Raw genomic sequence first — 15,902 nt, forward strand, 5'->3', positions numbered from 1 at the left:
ATTTTGAAATGAATCCCAGCTGATAAAACCATGATCCTAAATCAAAGCTCTCCATAAAAGTGCAAATGCTGCCCAGCATAATTGGCTAGACTTGCCACCTAGAAGTTACAGATGGGTGCAAATTAGCTTGTACGTATACAATAGCTCTCACAGGCCCAGAAATCAAAACCACCTGGTTCCACATGGCTTTATTTAGTCTTTCTTCACCAGAGTCCCATCCGAAGGTTGTCTCCTTACTGATTTGGGACATACCTGAGGGTTAGATCAATTATAGGTGGGATGGTAGGATAATACAGGCTCTGAGGAAGGGGAGAAATTGTAGCCCTCATTGTCTGAGGGTCAGTACGTGACATTGGGAGAATTTGCCACAACCTGGTTTTCTTATAAGGACTATAAAAATTTGTCAGGCCAATTGGTGTTATTGATAGATTGGTTTTTTTCTTTTTCTATTTGAGTGAGAAGAAATGATAATAGTAAGTATCGTTAGAATTTATGTAGAGAGAAGAATTTGTGGTCATACTGGAGAATGCGGAGCAAAGAAACAACTGTGAAGAGATGCCTCTCTGTTTCTGAATAATTGGGTAGCAGGATCCCAAGGCAATCTGTTTATTAGAGAATCTTTCTCACAAAACTCTTTGCTGAAATATGTGGATTCCTGAGACATATCACCCTGAAAAAATCAACATAGGGTTTCCTGCAATTTAATTTTGTGCACATCAACACATTTCTTGATTACACTTCAAGCTTTCAAAAAAAATGCCAGTGTTTTCCGCAGTAAAATTAGGACTTAAATCTTCATTCAGTTGTTTTTACTCACAGCACTGTTCTCTGTGGACAGAAGCAGACAGTCTGCATGTGCTTTGTTCTCTATCCACAGCCCTGGCATATGTTCAGTGACATTGTATAGACCAAGACATTAGTGCAAGTACTGGTTTTCCAAATGCTGTCAGATCAGAAAAATGGTTGACCAAGCTTTGGTGACTTATTGTTTTCCTTTTTTATACGTGTGTGTGTGTGTGTGTGTGTGTGTATAAAAACATATATATATATAGGTCAGAGGAAGAAAAACCTTGTTACAATTACGATATATGCCATGCATAAACCCTAATTTACAACTGCAGGGGAGCACTGTATTCTGGATTATCTGTCAGTCGTAGACAGCACCTATCACTATAGAGTTATAATGAGGGAGAAGTGGACGGTTGCCTTTTTGCTCCCAGGTAGTATTCTATTCTGTGATGCTATGGCGAAATATTAATTACATTTATCAGAACAGGAGTAAACGTGGAAGGAATGATTAATTATTTGGCACTGGGATAGCTTATAGTTCTGTCCAGGGTTTATGTATTTATTAATTACTTGATAAATCAAAATCACACTACTTTCTTTGGAGGGGGGGCAGTCTTTTCAGCTGTGTTGGTGCCGTGGTTTGTACAATCAATTGTGTATTCCAAGGTGCTTTTTGTAACAAAATAACTGTTATGATAATATATTCTTCTTCTTAAACATAAAGGTTTCCTCAACATGCTTATAGTGCACAGTTACCATCTTGTAGGTCTTACCCTATTATGTTCCTGGTTTTGTATGCTTTAAAATGGTCATTGTCAAAGGATTTAACACAACACATTCTTGATAAGTTTTTCTATCCTAACAGAAGTGATTGACTGGAATTAGCTGGTGATTTACTAGCACTTCTCAACAAGGAAACCTGTTATCAAGAGAGCAGATAAGTGTGAGCTTCACTGCAGGGTAGTTACCTGCCCAGTGCCTCTGCTGCGTTCATACTGCGCCGACTGTGACATTATACAGCACATGTGTGTTCTTTACCTAGTTATGACAGTGGGTCGTATTCATGATTGTTCCTAAAATATATCTTAGAGTGTTTCTATGTTGAAGAGATTTTTGAAGAACTTAGTGAAGGCTCCACTTTGTGTTGACAGTGTCATATATATGGAGATTGTGCTTTGTGGTATTTTCACTTAATTTTTACAGGGGAGAAGACAGAACTGGCTAATAATTGCAGTGATTGCTTGGATCTGTTACCACTTTATACATATAGTGGCACAGACTGAAGGCTGCTGAACAGGTTCAGCTTTGCCCTGTTCTGCCTCCATTAGCAGCTACTTTTTTTCAGATGTGGCCATGTTCTTCATTATCATTTCTTGCCATATTAAATAGCTGCTGCATTCCCCTGAACGGGAGGGTAGAGGGTCTTGTGGTCTTATTTGCCATTCAACTCACAGCTGATATTTTGTGAATGATGAAAGCATCGCACACATGTATTTGCTTTCTTTATATGATGAATTCCTGTTTCTCCTCAAGAGACCTGTGCCCATGATGTTCAATATTTAATAAAGTGAGTCAGGATACAGTTCACCACTATACAGCTGAAGATTTACTAAAATAGCTGAGTAAATATCTATCCTTCAACTTTTTGCTTACTTTGCTCTGGCGTCATTATACTGCAAGATCTTGGTGGTGCTATGAACGTTATTGCCAAGGGAACGCTAATTCCGTTCAAAAGCAGCGTGTGTTGTGGGGAGTGTGGAGGGGCTGATTAGGAACACAGATTCTGACCAGGCCTATGTGGATGTCCCAACTTTACAAAAAAATAACAATGAATTGGAAGTTCAGGTACTTCTAGAACTGAAAAATGGAGAAAAGGGGAAAATGTGTGAACTTGTTTGAAAAGATTAACTTCTCCCTGCCCTCACACACACAAATCGGAGAACTCAGCTGTTTTGAGCATTGCAAGGACCACACACAGCAACTGCAATCAGTCAATTATCCCTTGTTGAAAACCCCTGAAATTCCAATAAGCAAAATAAACAATGTTATGAATTTAGCATTACTGAGAGATACTGAAGAACATGTCACACTGAAGATCTGAAATAATGAAACTGAATCAATAAATAGGCCTCTGACTAACTGGAAATGGTGGGGCAGATTCTGATTTCTGTCTCATTCATACGAATCCATGCATATCAAGGATTAAATTGTGTCTCACAGTGGTGCTGCATGAAATATGCATGAAAATATACAAAAATATGCATGAAAACATATTTGCTAACCTAAGTGTAGGGGACATTTTCGGGAACACACCTTTTTTGCAAAGCATTTCGAAGATTTGGTAGGCTCCTGGATTTGCCAGATGTCATATTTATTAGTTCCCATTACTCACCATCATAAGTTAAAAATGGCAACACCAGCTTTTGTATCCCGGACTAACTGTGTTGTATTGGTCTAAGTAATAATGTTCTTTACTTTAAGTTGAGAGCATTTTGTTTATGTATTCTATCCACAAGGGAAAATACAGTTCTGCTATCACTGGGACACATAAGGGACAGTTAAATCTAATAAGTTAATCTAGACTTCTAGAAACAAAATTAAATTTTCAAATAAAGGCAAACTGACAGCTAAGGCATAAATCTTTTATTTAAAATAGGAAATAAGCCCATTCAAATGCAATCAGAGAAGACAGATGTAGGTAAAAACAAGTAGAGAGGATATATGGTGCATAAATTTGCTACGTCTGTATGATAGATCAAACAGGGTGACCTTAAAAATGTTCCTAAAACATCAGCTAAAATATGAAATTTGCATATATTTAAATACTGCTTGTTAATGTAAGATGGACTGGAAGGAATGTTAATATTGAAAGTAAAATACAGAACAGGTGTAAAGTGTACAACAGAAAGGTCACATTAGCTATCAGACTGGCTGAAATGTAAATATTTACTAGCTTGGAGCTGGCAGCAAGATCTATAAATGAGAAATACTCCTTTCTGCTGTTTAATCTATCTTTTCAGGTAAAATATTTAGCTGAACACAGACCTTGAGTCAGCAAAGGTCTTAACTAACTAAATGTTTAACTTTGGATATCCTCTTAGTTCCCAGTTACCTCAATGGCACAACTCACTGATGCAGTTTTACTAGGGGCAGGGGTAGGGCCCTGTGATGAAGCACATTATCAGCATCACAGATTGGGACGCTGTGAAATCTGACCTGTCCTCAGAGTGATAAAAGGAGCTGTTTGTACTCAGATTCCTCAGGTCTTTTTCGTTCTCTTTTTCTGGGTGCCGAGGTGCGGTACCTTGTCAGGTCTGCCGGAGCCAGGGAGCAGGATGCCGCTTGGAGGGGCTTTGTTGCCTACTCAGGAGAGAAAATGTAGCTTTTCAAGGCGGGCTGCTGCTAAACGGTAAGAACCTCTTTTGTATAAATGTTCTCCCTGGGCAAAAAGCTGCCTGTGTTTCTTGACGCCTGCTCTGTCATTCTCTCGTGGACACCTTTTCTTCTCTCACCATGTCCTCCCAACAGTGTGTAAGCCATGCTGCTTGCCAGCACAGGGTTGGTTTAGATCCAGTCCCCCCAGGTCTGCAGTAAGTCTAAGTCTTTTTCATCATATCTGCAGAATGTGACTTCCTCCAACTGTGTGGGCAATGGTGTTAGGTAGCCCTGGTTCAGCTCCAGCCCCCTTAAAGAGTTTGAGACTAGCTTGTCCATCTGGTCATCCTTAGAAGTACATCGTAATTATAATTTCATGGTTCTTAATAAATCTGTTTTTTCTAGAGATTTCTACTGTAATTGGATCAGTCATTAATGTATCCCAGATTTCTCATGGTATTCTGCTGAGACTACATCTGTTCCAGTACACTGACCCAGTTAGAGCCCAAGATATTTATGTGACTATAAACAAAGGAAATCCATTTGTGGAGTGGTATAAATATTTTCATGTACAATAATGCAGCTGAAGAAAAGTAGTTAATGACAATACTACCATCTAGCCCCTGGGAATAGCAGGTGGATATGAGGATGACTTTCTAGCACGCCAGACGTGGACCTGGGTACTGATAAGCGCAAGGGGGTTTATACTTTTTGTTTGCTTTTTGGATGTTTTGTCCTGTTGATTCGTTAGCTCATTAATGTTCTTTTTCATGGGTTTTGTGAATGATTTATTTTTAAAGTGGTATAATTCTGAAAGGTCTTCTTTGTATTCATTTCTAAAAGGAGTATAATTTCTTTGAGTCATTGATTACTGATAAATGCCATCTTTTGAGAAGTTCTCTTAATCTTTGGGATGTCTGTTTTGAAGGTCACTTCCATTTATTTAAAGATTGCAACTGTACACCTGAATATTTCATGAATTGTCAGTATTGTTTCTGGCTTTTGCAGTACTTCCCTATAGAAAAAAAAAAGGTCAGATAACAATAGAAAGATTAAAAACAAGTTACCAGAAGGCTACATACTGACCTAGTATTATGTTGTCATAGGTCATGCTAGATTGTTTCTGCCACATCTGTATCACATAACACAGGATACATCAAAATGTGAGGTGACATATGTGGTGCAAGATGTGATTACAGTCGTCTTCACATTGACCCTCAGCGACATGCGAAAGTTTGAGTTGTGTGTGGAGACCTCCAACAGGTAGGCCACGAACAAAACCAAACAGCAATAGAAAAGAGCCAGAGGGACTTGCAGTGGATTGGTCTAGAGATGATTTAGCATTGAGTTCCCTTAAATGTCTGGCATGCTGTAGGTCCTGAATAGCTTTCCATTGGTCTCAATTGCTGGGGAGTGTCATTGTCTGTGTAAGGTAGTATTTGGTGTGTAGTAAAAACCAGAAGACTTACTGAGAGACTTCCTTGCTGAGAGCTCTTCCAGTGCATGTCAGGGGTCTGTCTTTTGCTACAGAGGTCCTAGATTCAGCCTTCACTGATGATCTGTGTTTAGGCATTTTACATTTGCGCTGTCTCACTTTATGGGGAATTGACTGCTGAAGAGAAGGTCCTTCATACTGTGGGATTATTAAATCCAGGTCATCTACAAAAGATTTGGTCTATGATATAGACTTTTCTGTATGTTGTTGTAACAAAACATGTCTTGGCAGGAGTCATTTTAGAAATGCTGTTTGTGGAAATACATTAGAGTTAAAATTTGCCCTATACTTCCAGTGCTCTGAAAACTGCATTCTGTTTCCAGGAGTATTTGAACTTCATTCATTCACTGGTTTGAAACATTTGGCTGCTTTGTAGACACATTTGTTTATATTATCATTAGAGCTAGCTAATTCAGGGGACTGAGGTTCTTTGGTTGCAAGAGTTCCAAAAATCATATGCTGTTCCACTGTGGTCTTTCCTATAGATTAGCCGCAGTATAGTACATGTATTGCAGAAGCCAGAATACATGTAGACAGTTAGCTTTTCTACCAGGGACTAGTTTTGTTAACATTCCCTTGATTTGACAGCTAAAATAGATGAATGTCATTCCTGACCTTTTCAATTTTACAGCTTCTTCACTTTCATAATTCCAATTCCTGCAGCTGCAGCATGGAAAAGAACTTTAATAATGTTCCCCAAACTCTTGAAAATGCATTACTAACAGTTAAATTTTATAAGACTCTAAACAGTAAGAAGCCTTTCTATCACTGCTTTTTAAACTATAGGCTAAATGTTAGCAACCAGAAGTGGTGGACATTTCCTGACTGCTTTCAGTGAGCAGATCTGAATAGTCAGACATTACATGTCCACATTTTGTTGTGATTTATGATGATGGAAGAAATTCATCTGCCCTGAGATTTCAATTATTGCTCAAAGATATTCTCTAGGTTTTTCTATTAATGCCTTTCATTTAATGTTATAGGGTCAAATACTGTTCACTTTACTGATGTGAATTATTCTACTAAAGCTAGTATAAGTAAATATAAAGAGAAGAAACCAGTTATGTAATCTAAATTCTAGAAGTTTGACTGTGTAAACTGTGGTATTCTACTGAATCAAAATAACAATATGATTTTATTCTGGATGAGAATCTGCTGTTCTTCTTAATTTAGTTAATTAGACAGGACGGAACAACATAAATGCAGATTGTGATTAAATTCAAGAAAAAAAAGAAATAGAGAGATACCATCACTATAGAGAGCGTGAGGTTAAATAATTTGACCTTAAAACTCTTATGGATTTTTTTGTTGTATATACAAAATAATACTAGTCAAAGTTTAAATATTGAATCAGGTAAAGTTAAAGCATTTAGAAACTGGGAAGCAAAGAAATTGTGTAGAATAGCAAGGCCAACCTTGCGAACAACAGGAATCCAAATTGTTGGCAATGTTACGTGACAGGCTCAAGGAGTGACTGCCCAAGTCATTAGCTAACGTGGCTGCAGGAACTGCCGGCAAGTTCACCAGTAACCAACCTCCTGCTCCTCCTCCTGCCTGACAGCCTGATCCAGATGGGAATTCTGGTAAAGTTCACAGTGTATTAACCATTTTTTAATATATTCTTATAGTCCTTTTGAAAGGCTCATTTCAAAGCCATCATGTAGCTAATGGGTTGAGCCTCTTCTGAGAGTTCAAATATTCTAATGAGATTAACTCATTAGATAACTGCCCATCACTTAGTTGCTGCTACTCTGGTTCATTTGTGGCACTGGAAGAGAGTGCTGCCTGTGAAGATGTTAACACTGTTTGCAGACTGTTTCTCTTAGAATATTTGTAGATTATTACATTTTCCACGCCTGACAAGTCCGTATTGTTTCTCTGTCATGCAAATGGATTGTGCTGTGCAGTAACAGTCCTTCTCCCTTCAGGTTGTTCAGGCAAAGGGGACAGGTTTTGCCGCCATGACATTACCTCCTTCCTTATGAACTTATAGTCTTAAGCCCCCCGTGACTAATTAGATGTCTCCCAGGGGATGAATTTGTCAGTACTTGCATAGCCAGGGCAGCACAGATAAATTCCACAGAGCCAGAGGAAGGAAGAAATAAAATAACTTCACCCAAAATTTTTCAAATGAATCAAAAATCACAAAGGAAGAAAATGTGAATCTATATGAAATAGCAAAAATAATGGCACATAACACAGATTAGTGCTAAACCTGCATACTGGTGTCAAGCAGATATTACCTCCCTTTAACAGAGGTGGGCTGAGTCCCACTTCTGCTACCTTATTTGTGCCCCAGTGGTCAGGGTCCAGTTTCAAGAAATAAATGTTCTATCCCTGGAGAAAGGACACAGATAATGCCAAAGCTGCGAGATTCATGTGAAGAACTGGCTGGCCACTTGAACTGCTGGCACATTTTACCTTTAATGGGCCTTGGAGTTTCCAAAAAGGCTTGCTTAAAGGAAGTGCTAAAAAAAGAAACAAATAGCTGTTGCTGTGATCTTGCACACAGACACAGGTACTGTCTTGTAGAAACGGCCTTTCTCCAAATAATGGGGAGCCTCATTTGCAAACCTCTGATTTGAGAAGAATTCCCAGCATAGCTTTCAGACATTCAAACCAGCACATCGGCACTTCCCTTTAGGGATTATTTGAATGATCTGAACAAGTTGGGTCTTTCTGTCCAGTTAATGAACCCACACTTGAAAATTAGACATGCACTATTGCAATGACTGACTAAAAGTACAATGCTACTGCGATGAAACTACTATATATTTAAAAAGTTCATTTATAGCTGTTAAGGACATAAAACAGTAGCTATTAGATACTATGCTTAAAAGATAAGCGATGTTATTTTCCTTATAGTCTGTGCTCTTCAAGTGTTTGTTTATGTGGACCCTCTTGTCTTTGTTTTTCAAGAGCTCTAGTTTCTTGATAGTCAGCTGTCCAAGAAACTTGAAGGATGGCCTTTGAAAAAAACTTTTCAGTGGCATGGATCTGTCATGCTTTTCAGTTTTTTGCTGAGCAAAGCTGGTCAAAATTCTTGGATTTGAAAATAAAATGTGAAACTGTCACCAGTTTTGACTATTGGTGGAGAGAAAATGTAAACAAAATCTGCATTACATTTTATTTCCTGTTTTTAAACCCATTCTAGTACTGGTTGAAATACTTCAAATAATGATATTTTGACTGTTGAATTAGGACAAAAAGTAAGGAAAAAGGGAAAAGTTTTTGTGTTGTCTTTTTACAGTCATGGTCTCTATTTACCAGTCAGCTATAGGATGACACAGAAAAGTTCCTAATTATCAGCACATGTTCATCTATAAGGTAAGCAACTTCCAAACTGTTGAACCTGCTAAAATAGATCCTTCTTAGGTGTTGAGGTTTATTTGTTTTTTTTTCCTTACTCAGTTAACTGAGTTACTTGAAAACAAACAGAACGGTGCTTTTGAGCATAGCTATATGATTTTCCTAGTCAAATTGTTAGACACACTCTCTCTGCTATTTAATATGCTACTGAACAGCCTAGGCTGTGACCCTAAACACCAAATGTTGGAGGCCAAATTAGACATCTGCTTTCTTGCCTATTGTGTTGTATTAAAGAACTTTTCCTCCACATTCTTGGAGTGTAATAATTACAATGCAAAAGTGGAAATGTCTTAGTTTCTTAATAGTGTATCCTCCTTGGGCCCATTCAGATGAAACATCAGTCAACATCTGTCCAGATGCAGTAGAATTAGTCAGTCAAACAAAGTAGAGAGCAGCAATACTTGATTGTGAATTTTTGCTGGCTGTAGACTTGTTCCAAAGACAGCAGAAGGAAATGGCAAAGGAGGGAAACTGCCAAAGTCACATCTGTATCTTACTGTGTCTGACATTATCTTTTACGTCAAATCATTACCATAGCCAGGAAAAACCACTGGTGTTTAGTGTCAACTATTTGCTTACTACAGCAAAAGAACTGGGAAAAGACACCAGGAATAAGAAAAGCATTAAAGAGACAATGTGCCTTTACGTTACTGACACTCTCAGGTATTATCAGTGTCGCCCTGGGACAGTGGGCAGGTGATAGCATGGTTTGGAGCCAGAAAGTATCTAGGGAGGATCTGTCCACACAGCTGAGCTGTGACTAGCAGAACCTACTGCCAGTCTGTTTTCGGGGAGCGAAATGGCAGTTGGAGCACTTTGGAAGTGTCCAATGCACTTGCTCAACCATCGGTGGCTATAAAAAAAGTGCTGTGGTACAGACCGGCCAGGGAGCGGAGGGAAATGAGTGGAGGCTCATCTATAGACAGAATAAAGCATAGAAGCTATTGTGGCTAGTCTGGGTAAATGGACAGAGTCCCTTGTATGGCGTAGAAATACGTTGCTAATCTGGGCAAAGAAGAAGAAAAAATATTTGAATAGAAGGGTAAAGGTGGTAGTAAGGATCAGGGCTGGCACTGACAGTAGGCATCCCAATACTGCCTTCTGTTTAGATCAATAATGAAATTTGTTGACTCAGAAATTTGATCAATATTTAATGTGAGAGACAGCGTGTTGGTGCTAATTCAAGAGAGAAGTGAATGTACACTGTTATCTCTGTGCTTTTCACAGTTATGAATGACAGCAGATTTCAATATTACATTCAGAGTTACTCTAGGAAAGAACGTGTTCTATCCAGCATGCAGCCCATGGTGCGAGGTGTGCTCTGGAAATGCAAAGTAATAACAGCTTAGGTTAATAGCATAAACCATTGATTACATGTGCTTTGATGTGAAGAACCGCACCACTTATTGAATTTAGAGTCATATTGTAGCTGAAGGCAGGGACTGATTCACTGCATGATCATTTTTAGCCAAGCAGCTTCTGAATCATGGGCCTATAATTGCTTCAGATTCCTGTTATTGATCTCTCATGTCAAAATAATTGAACCTTATGGCTGACTACTGATGCTTATTGAGAAATCATATAATTACTTCCAACTAGCTGTGAGTCAATAGAAGTTGAGTACATACAACTAGTCGAAATGCTCGATGTATAAATTTCTCTCCAAATAAACACAAGTCTTACAACATATTAATAAATCTAGGGGCCTGGATGCATGGTCCTAAGTTACATAACTGTATCCCCTAATATTTTTAATAATTGAAGTATCTGTTATGCATTTGTATATGAAATATACCCGCTTGAACCTCAACCCTACAACCTGGGGAGGCTGCTGTGCCTGCGCAGAGCTGCAGCAGGTTTCTGCACAGAGGCAGCAGTCTACTGATGTGCAGAACAAGAATTAAGGTCTTTTTGGCCACATGAACACTACGAAAGACTAGCAGCTAGCATGTTTTGTCATGCTGAGGCTGACTAGGATGTATCCTATAAAATACCAAAAGTTCTTCTTTTTCCATTTGAAGTTCAGACCAGGCTGGAAAATCCCATTCTATATATTGCTTTCTTTTTTAGCTTTGTTGTTATTTTTTGTTTATAGTAATGAATTATCTGGAGCCCTACTTACAAAGCGTTATATTCATGATGCAGTTATTGCTGTTCTTTTTAAGAAAGGGTCATCAGAGTAGATATGCTGCTAACGCACACAACCTCTGCTTCAGAAAGCTTATAACTCTACCATTTCATAAAACTGTAAGGTTTTTGCTGACTGCAGGATGGTGAAAAATAAACAGTTCCAATCCTTTTGAACAAGTTTTTTAAAAAAAGCTCCCTGACAACCTGAAACTGTTTTCTAGAATGACTTAATTAAGTCAAGAATTTTCACACCCTGTGCCCACTGTTGATGAGGAGTATAATATATAGTATATACTAGGAATATAGTGTATACTGCTATATATATAGTGTATGCTCAGAATATAATATATAGTGTATACACACACACACACACATTGCTGGAAGGGTACTTAAGAGATTAAAAAAAAATTATGTGAAGGCAATGAAGACTTTGTGTTGCCTAGTTGAATTGTTTTAGCTGTCAATTTCTAGATCAAATACTACCTGAGAAAGCACATTAGCTTTTATGGTGTTTTGTTTCCCATGTAATCACTGATTTTATTCACTACTGCATTTCTTTTAATATTGTTTTAGTAATTCTCTTTCCTTGAGGGAAAGGAAGCATTAATCAGCCAGTGCATTTAGCATTTAGTTACATTAATATTTAGACAATGCAGTGATTTAGAATTCTTTATAACTTTTGTGTATTTTTCATTTTATTTCTTAATGTCTCGAGGATGCCTTTCCTCATGACACTTTACAAAAAACCTTTGCAAAATGAATAGCTTTCATTATGAAATCAATGATATTCCCTCTAAACTTCAGGGACAATGTCAAAGAAAAGCTACTATAATTGCTAATGCTGAGCAGTTTTATGATCAAACTATACTTCACAGATGTCACTGCAGTACAGTCATCACCTTCTTCTGCACTTTTGCCCTTCTTTGTCACCATGGTTCTCTTTCTCAAGAAAGCGATTGTCAGCCATGGCTTTTTCTATTCTTGTGTCATTACTCTGTTTTCTGTTCCGATTCAACCTTAAAGCTACCCTCTTCAGCAGAGACCATCTAAAGTTTACACTTGTGACTGCAGAGTGGGAACCCCTGACCATTGCCTCTCCTAAAGCGTGATTATAAATCTGGTTATAATTCTGAAGCACAGGAAGTGCACTAAGAACTCGATGCATTCTTTTTTTAATCCAGATTTTATTTTTAGGAGGCTCTACCGTGCAGACACAGAATAGTCCCTGTGACCAGCCTAGGCTTCAGTCTACTCTTCTGAGAACTCTATCAGCTGTTAGGCATTTGAGTTTGGAGTAGGGTCCACAGCTGCATTTTTAAGCAGCCCGATCCCCTGTGTTTACTAGGATTAGCCCTTGGGGTGCCTGCTTCCTGCAGTGGCGGGGCTTAGGTGTGAGCTTACCGCTCAGTTTGATTCTGCCTGAAGCTGTGGAGCTCAGAGGATGCATCAAAAATGACTTCCAAGTCACGTACCTCTGGGGCACAGGGGAAGCAGCAACAAAAGGACTCAGGACTCTCCGGACTGCTGTTTTGGCAGTGGACATCGAAGTTCTTCAAAGTTCTGTTTGAGATTAAATTAGGCATATTGATTATTTTTGAATCTCAATCTTTGTTCTTTTGTTTTTACGTATACCAGTAAATGATGAGCAACCACACACCTTTGGGTTCTCTGCTTCACTTACCCTTTGGGAAGATTAACTTTTTCCTCTGTAGTCCTCAAGGCATCCTTCTTTTCTTCCTACTTCCTGTATTTCATCTTTGATTGCTAACATCCCTATTCCTGGCCCATTGACTTGAACACGTTGAACTTCAGGCCCTATTTCTTTTTATAGTGCTCATTTAACAAATTTACACTTATCTGCTGTCTGTTGCTACAGCGTGCTCTCTCTCTCCGTCCTAGGTAAAAGCCGTCTTTTCAGCTTTTGACTCTAGTGGACTTTGGAGCACGCTATCAAGAGGAGGTTGAAAGTCACAGAGTGACTACTCCGCTGAGAAATGCATTCACAGAGGCTACTTAGCCTCAGAAGTTGAGTCTGCTTAGGTTTTCCCTATACTCAGGGCAGGCACATAGGCTTCCCTAGCAGACAATTTGGAACAGGAGCTCAAATGTAGGTATTCTGATTTTGCCCACTGTTCGCTGACACTGGAGCCACTGGAGCAGTCCCTGGTCAGGGACTGGGAGTGGACTGGCCTTCCTGGGCTAAGGGCAGCCCTAAGGAGTTTTCCTTCCCTGAGCGGCAGCTGCTGGAGCGAGGCCCGCGCACACCAGCTCTGCTAGCGGATATATGAAACCTTGTTTGTCTGCAGCTTGAGAAGGCTGAAATACTGTAACTTGGAAATTCTGGCTTACACATCTGGATATATGAAGTAACATGGACTAATAGATTTAATAAAATGCTTATAAACTAACAAGTAGAAGTACTCTGTATCTGTTCCTTAAATGAAGAGAGTTTGGCTGTTCTACTTTTCGGTGTTTTTCCAAGATGCAAAAGGGCATTAGCCTCTCTATCTCACAGAGAAACATAGTTTCTTCCATTTTTAATTTTTAAACTGATACTTATCTTTAGCTCTGGTTCACAAGAAAATGCGAATGAAACGCCTCAAAATTTATCAAGATTTTTTATATTCTCTTGATTAAAAACAGTTTAACTTATTCTTCCTTTTTTAGTACAGAAATTGCCATCTGAGTTGCTAACTTGCTTGCCCTCTTTGAGACTGCTGACATGTAAAAGGGAGGAGTTAGAAGCCCCTGGCAGGTGGGGGCTATTATGGAGATCTTGACAGACTTATTCATAGTGTGGCCAGGCACTACAGTAATACATTGCACTCAGTGGAGATACTCTCACTTCTTTAAGCAATACCTGTAGTTGAAAGCTTTCTAAAGCTTTTTTTTTAAACACCATCTATGTTTAGGTGACTGAACTTTGGTCATAAGCAGGGTACCTACCGTACCAGTGATTATCCTCCTAGTCTGTTCTACTTCAAAGGCATAGAATTGTCTTATCTTGTTCCCTGCCTTAATCACTTCACTGACAAGCACAACTGACCAATTAATAGTACTTTTACTCTTCTTATCTCATCTGTTATCTGTGATGCTCTTCTGTGTTGTAATTAGTTTTCAATTTTTCATGACTCAAAATGGAAGATATACATAATGAATACAAATAGCAAATTGATTAAATGTAACGTGCATTGTAGCACTAGCTAGATTGTCATTTGTTATTAATGAGAGAGATTTGTCAGGTTCTCGTGAAAAGGCTCATGACACACAGCAATCCAGACCTAATAGCTGCCAGGCTGCAGCCAGCCTTCTGCTGTTTAATTGTCATGGAACACCAATAGGAAGGTCAACATGATTTTCAAGATAATGTTATATAATTCTGTGTTTTGGTACCATCTTAACATTTTTGGGCTTAATTTCAAAACATGCAAGTAAGGTTGACTGGGAATGTTTCAATAAATGGTATTTCATTTTAAGGCACTGAATTTCAAAATCAGAACCATTTTGTAGGAGCTAAAATACCAATTTTGAAAAGGAGGAAACTGAGAGAGGCCTTTGCCTGACCTGGTGTAGCCATCAGCTCAGTAGTCAGGGAGTTCATGCAAGAAATGCAAGAAACGTGTTGAGATGATCCTGTGTGATTCAACCAGACACACACACATGCATCTTTTGCATCCTTACTGAGATGCGTAGCCATCAGGCAATTGACTATTCCAGTCTTGTTCAACTTCTCCTGATCAAGCTGTTTCATTTTACATAAATTAAGTATCCATTGAACACTGGTATTCCATACACTGGGGACTTTTTCGCTATTCTGACATAGGTAGGGAGAGTTTTGTGTTTTTGAGAGCTCTATACTATTCCAACATTTGACGAGAATTTTATCTGAAATCTAAAATCTTTTTCTGGAATGAGAAAAGTTTTCTTCATTGTATTGCAGAGAAACATGCTAGTGAATTCAGTAATAAACAGTGAGCAAAGTCTCACAAATGAAAATTACAATGCTGGGAATTATTTCCTAACCTCAAGCCCTGAATCTAAAATTCCCAGTAGCTGAATCCTTGTCCCCTACATGCAGCGCGCTCTGTTTCAGTGTGGATCAACAGAGTTTTTTTCCCAGAATCAGAGCCTTGATAATAATTTAGTTCCTTGCTGATGTAAATTGCTTTAGCCAAACTGACTTCAAAAATATTTTGCACCAGCTAAAAATCTGCCTCCTGATCAGTTTGTTCTTGCCACGGACCACGCTCACTTGGAAATTACAAAAGACAGCTTTCCTTTCAAATTAGATATTGCAGTATGAACATCAGTATTATCACCTGAGTTTAAAAAAAAAAAAAGATGATGAAACCTTGTAATTTAATTCTTCAGATTTCTGCTTTCATAAGTGAAAATAAGGATTTTATGGGCATTATTTAAAACAAGATTTTTGATCATAAAGCCTTTCAAGAACTAAACAGAAATATTACGCAGTTGTTATACATCTCAAGTTGAGGAGAATCTTTGAAATTTACTCTGAAATTAGAGACTTTAATCTGCATAATTTACACACTGCGCACTCATAAAGAGGACTACAGTTGAAACCCACCCGTCATCAAAAGTAAAAGCATGGAAAGAATGGCTAAGACTGAGGCAGGGACAGGGTGTTATGAATGTTATTTCCTAAACATTTTCTAAGGAACAGTTTCTACCAGTTTCTGAGGAAATTAAGGAAAAGTGACAAAGCAACAGTGATTTCCAAGTA

General features: G+C 38.5%; 1 long non-coding RNA gene across 9 annotated transcripts in view; it reads right to left on the minus strand.

The window, feature by feature from the left end:
- Positions 1 to 3,417: 3,417 nt before the first annotated feature.
- The window catches only part of LOC112984393 (uncharacterized), a 32,797-nt gene continuing 20,312 nt past the window's right edge, over positions 3,418 to 15,902 (minus strand). For 7 of the 9 annotated variants that reach the window (XR_010391420.1, XR_010391413.1, XR_010391418.1 and 4 more), the window contains 2 exons: positions 12,631 to 12,718; positions 3,418 to 10,349 (listed from right to left, as the gene is read on the minus strand). This is a non-coding gene — a long non-coding RNA (uncharacterized LOC112984393). The remainder of the gene's footprint in view (positions 10,350 to 12,630; positions 12,719 to 15,902) is intronic. The other 2 variants (XR_010391416.1, XR_010391417.1) reach the window with 2 other exon arrangements.

The sequence above is a fragment of the Dromaius novaehollandiae genome, chromosome 13 (assembly GCF_036370855.1).
Source record: "Dromaius novaehollandiae isolate bDroNov1 chromosome 13, bDroNov1.hap1, whole genome shotgun sequence".
Classification (NCBI taxonomy): domain Eukaryota; kingdom Metazoa; phylum Chordata; class Aves; order Casuariiformes; family Dromaiidae; genus Dromaius; species Dromaius novaehollandiae.